The sequence below is a fragment of the Mustela nivalis genome (assembly GCF_964662115.1).
Source record: "Mustela nivalis genome assembly, chromosome: 15".
Taxonomy (NCBI): Eukaryota; Metazoa; Chordata; class Mammalia; order Carnivora; family Mustelidae; genus Mustela; species Mustela nivalis.
Window position 1 is genome coordinate 11,380,563 of NC_139034.1, and position 13,726 is coordinate 11,394,288.

Here is a 13,726-nt window from a genome sequence, read left to right on the forward strand (position 1 = left end):
GAAGAAATTTATAGAAAGAAGAGCTGTTTTCACAACTGCTGTTGAATTATTAAGTGGCAAAACTTGGGCCAAGTAAAGAAGACAAGTCAGCACCTGATACTGTTATATTTCTTCCAGTGTCTTCTTTCTCCAAACAATATTTGCTGAGGGTCAGAGGCCATTTCTATGAGCATGCATTGTTGTGTATGTTGGCAGCACTAATGAGGTGAAATGTAACTTTTCTTTTTACGTATGTGTGTGTGTATAAGTGACTGTTTGTGTTCACAAGGCTGATTCTACCAGTCCTCTAGTGATGTGACACTGGGTGGCTAACTTAAGGCTCTGTTTTCTCATCTTTTAAATATAAGATCATGAAAGTTTCTGAGCTTTAGAAATAACGTTTTGATTGTTTGCCTCTCCCAGGGTGAATCAGATAACTTCTGCCAAAAAGCTTTGTGGAGAATCATATTATACTCTAAGCTGTGGGCAGAGTCAAAATAAGAGATACAGGCAAAGCTTTGAGTTGAGGCAAAATCCTAGTTAACAAGTCAGAGAGCCAGGTCCAAAGGCTTTACCTATCCCAGAAAAAGGACTAGATCCTGCCAGAGAGTAGCAGAGTGATCCTGAAGGAACTGTAAGTTGAGGGTGCCTGGGTGGTTCAGTGGGCTGAGCCTCAGCCTTCAGCTCAGATTATGATCTCAGGGTCCTAGGATGATCTCAGGGTCCTGGGATCGAGCCCCACATCGGGCTCTCTGCTCAGCAGGGATCCTGCTTCCTCCCTCTCTCTCTCTGCCTGCCTCTATGCCTACTTTGTGATCTCTCTCTGTCAAAGAAATAAATAAATAAACTTTTAAAAAGGAACTATAAGTTGCGAGAGGGTAAGAAGGTAGTCCTGGGGGCGCGGCCGTCCGGGTCTCCGAGCGAGCGCACGTGCGCCGGCCAGACCCAGCGGAGGCAGCGTCAGGGCGCTCGCGAGGAACTGGAGGGCGAGGCGCTGCTCAGAGCTCGGGAACAGTGTGGGCTGAGTTTCGCCCCGAGAGGGGAGAGCGAGGAAGGAGAAGCTCTGACGGCCGGAGAGGAGAAAGGGAGGATCGCGAGCTAGAGCAACCCGACGGCCATGGAGGCCGAAGAGACGATGGAATGCCTTCGGGAGTTCCAGGAACATCATAAAATGATCCTGGACCGATTGAATGAACAGCGAGAGCAGGATCGGTTTACTGACATCGCCCTGATTGTCGACGGACACCATTTTAAGGCCCACAAGGCTGTTTTGGCTGCTTGCAGTAAGTTCTTCTACAAATTCTTTCAGGAGTTTACTCAGGAACCTTTGGTGGAGATAGAAGGTGTTAGTAAAATGGCCTTCCATCATTTAATTGAGTTCACATATACAGCAAGGAGAAGAAGCAGCCAATGATGTATGGAAAGCAGCAGAGTTCCTACAAATGCTAGAAGCTATCAAAGCTCTTGAAGTCAGGAACAAAGAAAACTCCGCTCCATTTGAGGAAAAATACCACAGGAAAAAGCGAGGCAAAAAAAACAAAAACAAAACAAACAAACAAACAAAAAAAAAAAAAACGAAAGATTGCAGAAACTTCAAATGTTATCACTGAGTCATTGCCCTCTGCAGAATCAGAACCTGTTGAAATTGAGGTGGAGATTGCCGAAGGCACAATCGAAGTGGAAGATGAAGGCATCAGAACGTTGGAGGAAGTGGCTTCTGCCAAGCAGTCCATAAAGTACATTCAGAGCACAGGGTCCTCTGATGATTCCGCCCTGGCACTGTTGGCAGATATTACCAGCAAGTACCGGCAAGGTGATAGAAAAGGGCAGATAAAAGAAGAAGATGGTTGTGCGTCTGACCCCACAAGCAAACAGGAACATATGAAATCACACTCCACTGAGAGTTTCAAGTGTGAAATATGCAATAAAAGGTATCTTCGGGAGAGCGCATGGAAACAGCACCTCAACTGTTACCAGCTCGAAGAAGGTGGAGTCAGTAAGAAGCAAAGAACTGGGGAAAAAAATTCACATATGTCAATACTGTGAGAAACAGTTTGACCACTTTGGACATTTTAAAGAGCATCTTCGAAAACATACAGGTGAAACACCTTTTGAATGTCCAAATTGTCATGAACGATTTGCTGGAAAGAGCACCCTCTAATGTCATCTGACTGCATGCCAGACTGGAGTAGGGGCAAAAAAGGGAAGAAAGAAGCTTCATGAATGTCAGGTCTGTAACAGTGTGTTTAACAGCTGGGACCAGTTCGAAGATCATTTGGTAATACACACTGGAGATAAACCCAACCATTGTACTTTATGTGACTTGTGGTTTATGCAAGGAAATGAATTAAGGAGGCATCTCAGTGATACTCACAATATCTCAGAGCATCTAGTAACTGAAGAAGTTCTTTCAGTAGAAACACGTGTGCAGACTGAACCTGTGACGTCAATGACTATTATAGAACAAGTTGGGAAGGTGCATGTGTTACCATTGCTTCAGGTTCAGGTGGATTCAGCACAAGTGACTGTGGAACAGGTCCATCCTGATCTGCTCCAGGACAGCCAAGTGCATGATTCACATATGAGCGATCTTCCAGAGCAGGTCCAGATGAGTTATCTAGAAGTGGGTTGAATTCAGACTGAAGAAGGTACTGAAGTACACGTGGAGGAGCTGCACGTCAAGCAGGTAAATCAGATGCCAGTAGAAGTACAGACCGAACTTCTAGAAGCCTACTTGGATCAAGTGACCCCTGAAATCATGAACCAGGAGGAGAGAGAGCCCACCCAAGCAGATTGTGCTGAGGCTGTCAGGGAAGATCACGAAGATGCTGTTGGTTTAGAGACCAAATCAACAGTGGATTCCCAAGCTGAAAGGGCAGGGAAAGAGAACAGAACACCTATGCCTGTTTTAGAACAAAATAACAAACGAATATATTTTTAAATTTATGTTTTGGGTTTTTGAACTGATGTTGGGCAGTGTGACTGTCCTTGGGCTAACAGACAAGTGGACCAAAGTTAAGTCTTTCCTGTTGTGAACTGTTTCTGTTGAAACAGATTTCCCCCCACTTAATACCACAGAGGAGATATCTTTCCCATAAGTGAATGGGAAGCTTTGAGAAGTGTTATTTCTGGAAACTTAAATGGATTATATTCTTACTATATAGTTGGGTACGAATATCTATTTTCATTGTGATGAGGGTTCTCCCTTCTCTCTTTCCCAGGTCACGTCCTTTCTCAGATTTTTTCCATATTGTAAAATCAAGCGTAAAATCATTAGAATACAAATTTATGTATTCTAATGCATGTTAGAAAATTGAATGTATAGGAAACACAAGGCTGCATGAAGAAAAGTACATTGTTACTGTGCAGTTAAATTTTTGGCTTCTGGCTTGCTTTAGTTTGAACAACCTTCTTGTCTTTACTGATAGTCACGGATGTCATCTCTGCAACAGGAACAGAGTGGTGGTGGCAAAATTTCTAGAATGTAAAAAACAAAAAACCACACCCATGTGCCTTTTCAAAACCAACAAAACTTCTATAAAGTGTCTCTGGTTCTTTCAAAGTTTGTGTTGTAAGGAGCAATGTAGGTGATGCTGTAGTAGTTTATGTTTTTGCTTATAATGACAACTACCAATTCTTTTTCTTGGTAACTTAAGTTAGGTTGGGAAGTTTCATTTAATGGCAACCGAAGGGCCATTTCCAATTGGGAAAATTCATTTATATCTGTGATAAACTTTTTTTTTTTTTTGATGAAAAGTTGCACTATTATTTTACCACCAGATGAAAAAAAGATGAGCATCATTTAAAAATTAATGTATTTAAAATAAAGTACAGAGAAAAACATGTATATAATATATCAGGCTTTGTTTTGAATGAATCTTTTCCCCCGATCCTTAATGTAAAGATCTTGTGCTATAACTTTTAAAGCCATACAAATAAGAGTGCTAAACTGTGGACTTAAAAGTAGGTGTGTAAATATTTTTAATCAGTATTACTTGGAAAATAAAATATAACAACCACATAAAATAAACCAATATGCTATTTTCTTTACCTGTTAAATATTGGGAGATACTTACATTTTTAAAGTAAAGCTTAAAATTATGTGTTAAAAAAAAAAAAAGAAGAAGGTGGTCCTGGGACAAGGGCCTAATTTCTGTTTCTGCTTGTACCCTTATTTATCTATCTGTCTGATTATCTATCTATCTACAACTTTGGAAAATTCCAAACCTATGTTAAATAGAAAGAAAGATGTAACAAACCCTTATATATCCATTACCAAGCTTCAACAAAATGAATGTTTCATCTATCATCCCACCCATTCCCCCTCCCTGGATAATGTTGAAATAATAATTCTATTACTACATCTGTAGATACTTTGGTATGTATCTCTTAAAGATACAGACTTTTATTTAATATGACCACAGATTATCAGAACTAAAAAGTTAGTGATTTCTGTTAAAGGTGCAGTTTGAAGACTTGTCCCACAGAGAAGTGAGTGGAAGGGTCTGATACACTTGAACAGTCAAAGGAGCACCCTGGGATCCCAGGCCCACTAGTCTGACATCACACCTTCCCCTGGCACTGCGGAGTGGACAGCTTTGAGAACCACTTGGGTCACCATCCACTGAGTAGGAAGTTGGCAGATTCGGTACAGAGCTTTGCACTATATAGGTACTAAAGACCTAAGTCAGGACTCGGACTCTGGAAGAGTCCTTCAAATAGACCCCAAACAGGGAGGTCCCTTTGCTGGTCAGGGAGGCATCTATGCAGAGATACGTGGAGGTAGGAGAGCACAGGATGGGAAGCCCAAGACCCCCATCTCCATCTGACCTCAGATCAGCCACTTACCTTCAGATGCATCATTTGCAAAGTGAGGACAGCATTGGTCTTTGCATGAATTAAATGAAATTCGGTATGGGATAACACCTAACACATACTGGGCATTGAATACATTTTAGCTGATATAGTCTAAATATATCTGCCAAACTGAAAGACTAACATGCTGAGAAACTGACAAGATACCATTTTTCAAGAATTTTGGAAAAATGGATTTGTCATATTTCTGCATATTAGTGTATGTTAATTTACATAAATTATTTTGTGTTCTCCCAATGACCTAATTCTAAGCCCATGGATTAAGCTAACCTCTCGCAAACTAATTCCAGTCCAGGATTCACAATCACTGCACTAGGTGGGACAAAGGCACTCTTCAATAAGGGGGGGGGGCATCTAAGGGATTATTCTTCCGAGCATGATATAGCCAGAGGTAAGGAAACCAACTGACAAGTGTCCCAGATCCTAGGCACATTAAGTGGCCCCGAGACTGGGATTCAAATGTACATATCTTTCTTTTACTGTTCTCTCTTGAGAAAATGAGACTCAGAAACATTTTGAAGTGTGATTCATAGTGACTCCATCTGCATAAAATCAGGGCTCGGAGCTTTCGTCTTACAGGGGAACTGTTATGTGACGTGACATTATTTGCTATGATTCACCACTGCATATCAAAGAGGAAAGATGGGTAGTGAGAGGCCCCCTATCTAGGGGTTAGGGAGGTGTTAGTGAGCACAAGGGGAAAGGATGAGGATGGCTTGTCAGGGCAGCAATGAGGAGGCAGCAGGCTGATGCAGACTGAGGTCCTGGAAGGTGAATTTTTCCTTTGCTAAAACAGAGCTGAGTTCAGCTGGGACAAACAGTAGCCCTGAATGTATCTGAGTTTCTTTCCCTTTTAGCTGTCCCTGGCAGAGGCAACCCCCCTGGCAGCAGTAGTAGGATTTTCTGGATTTTTAGCCAAACTTCCTGCTTCCCAGGAGGACCATTCTCTGCTCCCCCAGGGTAATGGGCTGTGAGTTTTGCCTGATGAAACTGCTTTTGTTTTCCAGCTCACCAAAATCTGTCTCTTGACACAGAACCCGACACTGTCCACCATCAGCTATAAAAACAGGAATGAAATGTTTGCTTGGCACTTGTCAGCCCAGAATTGTGACTGAATGAATTTCAGTAATCCTCCGTTGTCATGGAGATGTGGAAATAGAAGGCTCCAGATGGGGTGTACACAGGCAAAACCACAAAGATGGGGTAGTGTGAACTGATGGTTTCCTCTGGCTCCTCTGACATTAAAATTCAAGCTCAAGAAAGCTCCTGCTCCACATAAATCACTTACCACTCTGCTCACCAGCCCGAATACGCCCATCCCCAAACTATCATAAATCTTTTTTCCCTCTTTCCCTCCACTCTCACTTTCATTTTCCCCAAACACACTCTTTTGCATTTGACTGCCTTTAATAAATGTGTTTTTTTTTTTTAATATGGGATGCCAATTCCCTGAGAACTGCAGCTCTCTGATATTAAAGGGGCCCTTGATTCACCCTAACCTTTTCTTAAGCAAGGGATGAAATGGGAATTTCAAGGTCTTGCACAGAAGTGCTCTCTCTGGACAACTGAGATAGTGACTGTAAAAATATATTCCTGGGAGTGAGTGTGGGTTAGAGAACTCTGTCTTGGAAAAAGAGGGAACCATTTATTACCTCTTTTGCTTCCAAAGGGCAGTGGTGTCATAGGATACCAGGAGAAAAGTAGCAGCTCTTGAGTGTTCTGGCTGAGACTGAACCAGGGAACTGGAAGATAGTCTAAAGACAAATACTAAAGTCTAAATAAAGCCAGAAATGCCCACTGGAGATGACCTGGGGGAAATGATCTTGGGTGAAGTTGGGGAGGTGCCCGTGTTCATCACAGGTAGATAAACTGACAAGCGGGAAAACAATGATAGAAAACGGGTTCTCTGGTTCTTAATCTCAAGCCCAACTGAATTTAAATGCAGCTTTGCACTTGTCAGCTATAGAGGGTCACAGGGACAAACTTGAAAGCCAAGGCACAGGCTGGTGGGTTTATCGTGACATTCCCACCTCTCACTCTTTGTGTTTCTGCTTCAATGAGACCGCTCCTGATGCTGTAAGTTACATAAGAAGAAAATATGCCAGCCCACAAAGGAGCTCGCAGTTTAGTGGGGTCGTATAGACAATCAATAACCTGGAAGGTTGGAAAGAGAACAGGGAAATGTTGAGGGTGGTTTGTGTTGCTATCCTCTGCGTCCACACTCATCTTGGCTCTTGGGTTTAGTCTCTGCCCTGGAATCTGCCCTTCCTTGGGAGGGATTCTTTGTCTTTCTATCAGGACACCCACTTCCTGGAAGTTTCAGGTGATCCTCAGCAACCACTTTAGGGGACTCCCTGTTCCCTGCTTACCCACTAGCACTGTTCCATCTGTGATCTGTGACACCAGCCTCCCATTCTCATACTGACCTCCTCCTTCTAGCCCTTTTACTTTTTTACTACTGATACCTTTCTTCTCCCATCTCATCACTCCATGTGGTCCCTAGACAAGTCCTGTTCTCTGAGTCATCAGCTGCCCCATGGTTTCAGGTCCTTCCCTATCCACCCAGAGCCCACATTCATTATTCCATCCATTCGAACCTTACTGTGGCTTGAGATGCCTCTCCTTTCTAGTTTACTCATGTGCACTTGTTGAAAGTACTCTTTAAAGGTTTTTCTTCCTTTGTTTATCTTTGTCTATCTAGTCTATCAAGCTTTCCTTTGGCCCTTTACTTTTCTTCCTCCGTACACTCTCAAGGTGACCTTCTAGATAAGACTTGCATTCTGACACTCCTGAGTCCTTGATTCTCCTCTGCTAACTTGTCTGTAATCAGGACCTATGACCTATTTTGTATTGTCTCCTAAAGGCCCATGTAAACCCCCACTGATTCATAGGCCTGGGATTGGATTGAGGGAAGTGAAAGAGGTCTCTCAATTATTGGGTCGTTAATGACCTGAGCTTCTGTTGCTTTGTGGTTTTTATTAGCCGCGCTCATTTGATATACGTCACCACTGGTTAGTGGATCCCATTTTAATTCCACCTTTTTTAACAACCACATCCAAGAAAGCAATGAGAAACCTAAAACTTGCATCAGAACATGTCTCCACTCTTCTGGAATACTGACCTGACACCATATGCTACGATAAACAGATTGGCCGTGTTCACTGCTCTTTCCTACTGGTGATAAGGGGAACTGACATGGGCTTGGCAAAGCCCCCCAGATTAATGAAAAGGAATCACAATCAAACATGCTATGTCTGAGCCCAAAGAGGAAAGCGATTCTATAGGAATGAGGACAGACGTGAAACCTGGTATACCAGACCCTGACAAGTACTTCATTTCTCATGGAGAGTATCCTAGGATCCTCTGGGAGTTTGGACTTCTGTGGTCTCTGTCTGCCCACCAAAGGTGCCAGACAGAGAAAACAATGCCTGGTTTGTAGTTCTAACAACAGTGGCAGCATGTTCCTGACTTTGTGAAGAGAGAATGAGTTCATGCCATAGGAATAAAAAGAAAGAAAGAAAGAAAGAAAAGATGTGAAAAATTAATTTTGTTGCTCAGTTTTTAGTTCTCAAGTATGAATAAAAAGATGAAGGTGATTTTTCTAAAACCTCCTACTGGAATATTAATTTCAGTCATGAAAAATAGCTCTGAAACAGAGATACTATTTTAGGTGAAGTGGGTTTTTTCCACTGATTTTTTTTTTTAATTTCAAGCTTATAGAGAAATGAATAGAAGAGTTTGATGATCACCTGGGTATTCTTCACCTGATTTCACCAATTTTTAACATGTGATGTAGACTGGGTGGTTAATGTCTTTTGATAGTATTGGCAGTTTTGTGTTCATTTATGATTTAAACAATTTAAAGACAAATGTTTATTGAGAACAAACCCATAGGGACCAGACACTGCTCCGTGCCCAGAGATACACTGGTGACAAGGACACACAAAATCCCCATCCTCGTGGAACTTAGGTTCATCTTGTAGGGAAGACAGACAGAAAATTAATGAATATAACATGAATGCAATGTAATTTATGGTAGTAATAACTTAACTGATTCAGTTTTAAATGCCTATAAGCCAATTGGCTAATTTATGGAATTTGATCATGCTATTCAAAATGTCTGTGACTCTTTCGTAGAATGCAATCATAGGGTCAGAAGCCCACGCAGGACCAGCAAACACAGGGTCTGTTGACCACCAGGCCCAGCTGACACGTCCTTTGAGAAGTTTGCCTGAGAAGGGCAGACTAAGGGTTAGTCTGGGGGTGGAGGGGGACTTGGGAGACTCTACCCAGTGTGGAAGTGGACCCCACCTTCACACTGGGTGCTCCGGAAATGCAGTGGGGGTGGCAGTGAAGAGGAAGTTATGTGGAGGGAGGGCGGCTGAGGGGGGTGGGACACAACCCAAGACCCCATGTCCCTGAGAAAGTGCAAGAGACTGGGAACCAGAGCGAGGAGGGGAAGTAGCTTTTGCCCCCTATAGAAGGGAGAGGAAGGAGACCAGCTGGGAGTGGCCAGTAGCTGCCCTGACTTGGGGATAAGAGTTTTGAGAGCTTCTAACCATCTTCTTCACAAACCTGGAGGCGAGGAAGTCAGCTGAGGTTAGGAACAGAGGACAAAGCTTGGAATGTTCCCTGTAAAGAATTTGAGAGTGAGGTGACGGGATTTCTGCTGGTGCTCAGAAAATCCTTTTTGATTGAATCTGCATGTGTCATTTTAGAAACTCCCACCCGCATTTTGTCAGAAGGGAATCAAAAATACAAACCCCCGCTCCACCTCCCTCCAGCCTCCATCAGAAGTTGCAACGATGTGGGGGGGTCTGTTCTTGTTCGAAATATAAAAGGGTGGCTTTGCAGCCCTGGCCTGCCTTTCAGACTGCTGGGTCCCCTAGCAAGGAGGGGACTAACAGATAGTTGGGTATCCGGGCTCACCAGATGACAGGTCAGTGCCAGTCCCTAAAGTGGGCAGGGAATGAACATAGTTCCTCAGTGGGGCAGGGACTGCCTTCTGCTTTCAAGTAGAACGGTGAGGTCCCTGGAGCCTTCTGCCCTGCGGCAGTGAAAGTTGTAGCTTATTAGAAAGGGAAAGACCTGAATGAATATTGAGTACAGCCCATGCAAATGCTTAATTAGAATGAGTTTTAAAAATCTTACTGTAGCCAGCTGGGTCAAATGTATGAGAAACGCTGTATTTATCACCTCCTCCAGTCCCAGGTAGCTCATTAAGAAGAAAGTGAAGGGTTCTAAATTTTACCAGCCCCTCTTGCAGCAATGCTCTGTGGATTGATCACTCAAGACATTTCCATTTAATTTACAGCAAAACCTTTCCTTTTAACTCATGTGTAAGGGGCTGAGGAGAGAGGAGATGGGCTGCTGGTGATGGATGTGTGGACGAGGAAAGGAAAAAGAAGGGAACTGGCTTTTTTAGTGATCTACAACCGACAGACATTCTATGTCTCTATCCTAGTTTTCCCTTGCAACAACCCTATACGGTAGCAGACTCTCCCCTACCACTCTCCTTGCCTGGGTCTCCTGGAAATGTCCTGCTTTACAAAAGGGTCAGACAGTTTTATAAGTTGCTTGAAAATCCAGAGATAATAAGAGAAGGATCTTCCTGGGGCGCCTGGGTGGCTCAGTGGTTAAGCCGCTGCCTTCGGCTCAGGTCATGATCTCAGGGTCCTGGGATCAAGTCCCGCATCGGGCTCTCTGCTTGGCAGGGAGCCTGCTTCCTCCTCTCTCTCTCTGCCTGCCTCTCTACCTACTTGTGATTTCTCTCTGTCAAATAAATAAATAAAATCTTTAAAAAAAAAAAAAAAGAGAAGGATCTTCCTGTCCCCAAAGACAACTTGTTTTTAACTAACTGTGTCGCATGGAATCCCAGAGTTGAAAATTTGGTCTTAAGAAAAACGGTATATGTATGATCTTCTGGTTCACACTGATGGGAAATGCTCTCAATCAATAAAGATACATGGGGTGGGGGTATGTGGGCGGCTGTGCAGCTTAGTCATTTAAGTGTCCAACTCTTGGTTTTGGCTCAAGTCTTGGTCTTGGGTGGTGGGATTGAGCCCCATGTCAGGCTGCACACTCAGTGGGGAATCTGCTTCTCTCTCTCTCTAACCCCCCTGCCCCTCCTTCCATTCACATTCTCTATCTTAAATAAATAAATCTTAAAAAAATAAATAAATAAAGACACATAGGGTGTCTGCTATGCCTCAAGCGTCCTGCTGGATTGGTTGGTATTTGGGGTTGAGTAAGATATATTCCCACCTGTAGGAGCCCAGAGAGCCCCAAATATATGTCACCCCCTCCGTGGAGCCATTGCTATGCTATGAAGGGACAAGAAGAATAATGTGAATCTCTGCCTTTGAAAGAGAAGACATTCAGGCAGAGTTGTCTAAGAAGAAGCCAACACCTTACATGCCTGTCAGCGTAGATGTTAGAGCATGTGGGACAGGTACATGCTCCAGGGCGATGAGCAAAGTGGGAGATGACAGAGGCCCAGCTGCTGGGAGAGGATTTCTGTAGAAAGAGGCATGACTGGATGATATATCTAGTGGGGCCAGGAAGGGCTCCCGCTAAAGTGGTTTCCCCTCCAGGGTCATTCACTTGATATAATGGAAAAATAACATTTGGTGATCTTGCCCTGACTCGGCTCCTCCCCACTGGATGGCCCTGACAAAGTAGCTAATGCCTTTGACCTAGGCTTTGTTCTCTGTCTTTCTTATCTATGAGCTGAGAGAAATGTGGAGTGTGATAGGCTTTTCTTTTTTTCTTTTTTTTTTTTTTTAACCCCATGGCTCTTTGGCCCAGAAGGAACCACAGATTCATCCTCCAAGGGTCTCTTGGAGGACACAAGTTCATTTGACTTCATGGCTATGCTACACATAAAGTCAAGGGATCTCCCAGGACTTAACGCAGAAAGATAAAACATGAGACAGAAAAATGAGATGAAAGTTAAAACAGGTAGAGGATGCATCCAGGTTATCCAACATCTGTCTAACAGGCATTTCCACTAAAGAAGATGGAGGTGATGGCGTGTCTGGGTGGCTCAGTCAGTTAAGCATCCACCTTCAGATCAGGTCATGATCCCAGGGTCCTGGGATAGAGCCCTGAATCAGGTTCCCTGCTCAGTAGGCGTCTGTTTGTCCCACTCCCTTTGTCCCTCCCCTGGCTCATGTTCATTCTCTCTGTATCAAATAAATAAATAAAATCTTTAAGAAAAAAAAAAAAAGAAGATGGATGTGAAACAAAAGTCACTAAGAAAAGAACATTTCCTGAGATGAACAAGCATAAGAGTTTTCACATTGAGAGGATTCACTGAAAACCAAACAATTTTAATGAAATACCCCCCCCCCCAATTCACTCTCATTCTAGTAAAACTACAGGACTTCAATAATGGGGAAATAGTTTGAAAACTTCCTAGCAGGATGAAAGCAAGGGATTTAATAAAAACAAGACTAAAATTGCCACCAAAAAATTCCTTCAATGTTCTGAAAGTTATTTTGAGTTTAGGATTGTATCTCCAGTCCAGTGATCAAAGAAAGTATATCCAAGTGCCCAGTAAATGTATGAATAGGTCCTCAACATCTCTACTTAATGCAAACCAAAGCCACAATGGGGATGCCCTTGGGGATGATGGAAAGTAAGAGCTGTCGCTACCGAGTGTCAGTGAAGTGGGTTGACTGCAAATCCTATCCTTTGCTGGTAGAATGGGAATGGTTCAACCATGTTGGAAAACTGACTGTATCTACTCTCTATCCAAGAGATGTCCACAAAAAGGCATATGCATGAATGTTCATAGCACACTCATTCGTAATAGCCAAACCCTGGAAACAGTCCAAATGCCCATCGACAGGAGAATGGATACACACCTTACTACCAAGCAGTTTTAAAAACACATGCTACTGGTACACACAACAATATGGAATAATCTCATAGCTAATACATTGAATGAAAGAAGACAAATATGGAGTAGAAATTAATCAATTTATGTGACTTCAGAACAGGCAGAACAAATTCATGGCAAGAGAAACCACAATAGTTTTCTGAATTGATGAGGCAATTGCTTTGACCCAGGAGGGAACTTTCCGGATAATGAAAATGTTCTCTATCTTAATATGGGTGGTGGTCCCATACAAAAGTTCATCCTACTATATGCACTTAAAGTCTTTTTTCTTACAATGTATGAATTATGCCATAAGAACCCCCAAAATGAAAGCAAAAAGAAATTGTCAAACAAATGGGAGTAAATGATAGATATGTGGGGCATGCAAGGATTCAGATAAAGTTGCACATTTTTACAAACTATTACAAACAAAATTATTCATGGACACACACCAGCAAAATAAAAAATGAATCAAAGATGGAGAATGACATGGGAAAATATGCAGTAGTCACTGAATTAGATACGGATCAAAGAAAACCGTTTCAACTTGATGCTTGGATGATTCTTCTTTAAGAGGCAAGACTCTGTTGGCAAAAAATTCTATTTCCTTTCCTAGACATCCAATAACACTTTCATTTATGCAATGGTCTTTATAGTGTAATATTATAGATCTATCTATGCAATTTCAATGTTTAAAATCAACTTAAAGATGAAGTATGAATGACGTATTTAGTCACAAAACCAAATGTGTAAAGTTTGCAAGCCTGGAGGATGTAAAGTTGATATAACTAACTGTACTTACGTCTTATTCCCTAAGTCTGTAAGTCTATAGATAAAATCTTAGGTAAATGAATCAAGAAATTGGGGATTATGTATATTATATAAATTCATACAGGTGATTAAATATTATGAAGAATAAAAATAGCGCCATAACAAAATTGAGAAAGAGAGGAGATGGTGAGAAGTAGTATAAGGTAAATCCCTTATCTT

At 42.4% G+C, this 13,726-nt stretch overlaps 1 pseudogene across 1 annotated transcript; it reads left to right on the forward strand.

Annotated features, from left to right (window-relative positions):
• The first annotated feature begins 965 nt into the window (after positions 1–965).
• On the forward strand, positions 966–2,920 carry LOC309848925 (zinc finger protein 131 pseudogene; annotated as a pseudogene). The gene is made up of 2 exons: positions 966–1,262; positions 1,607–2,920. The product of its transcript is annotated as a zinc finger protein 131 pseudogene (transcript).
• Positions 2,921–13,726: the final 10,806 nt, after the last annotated feature.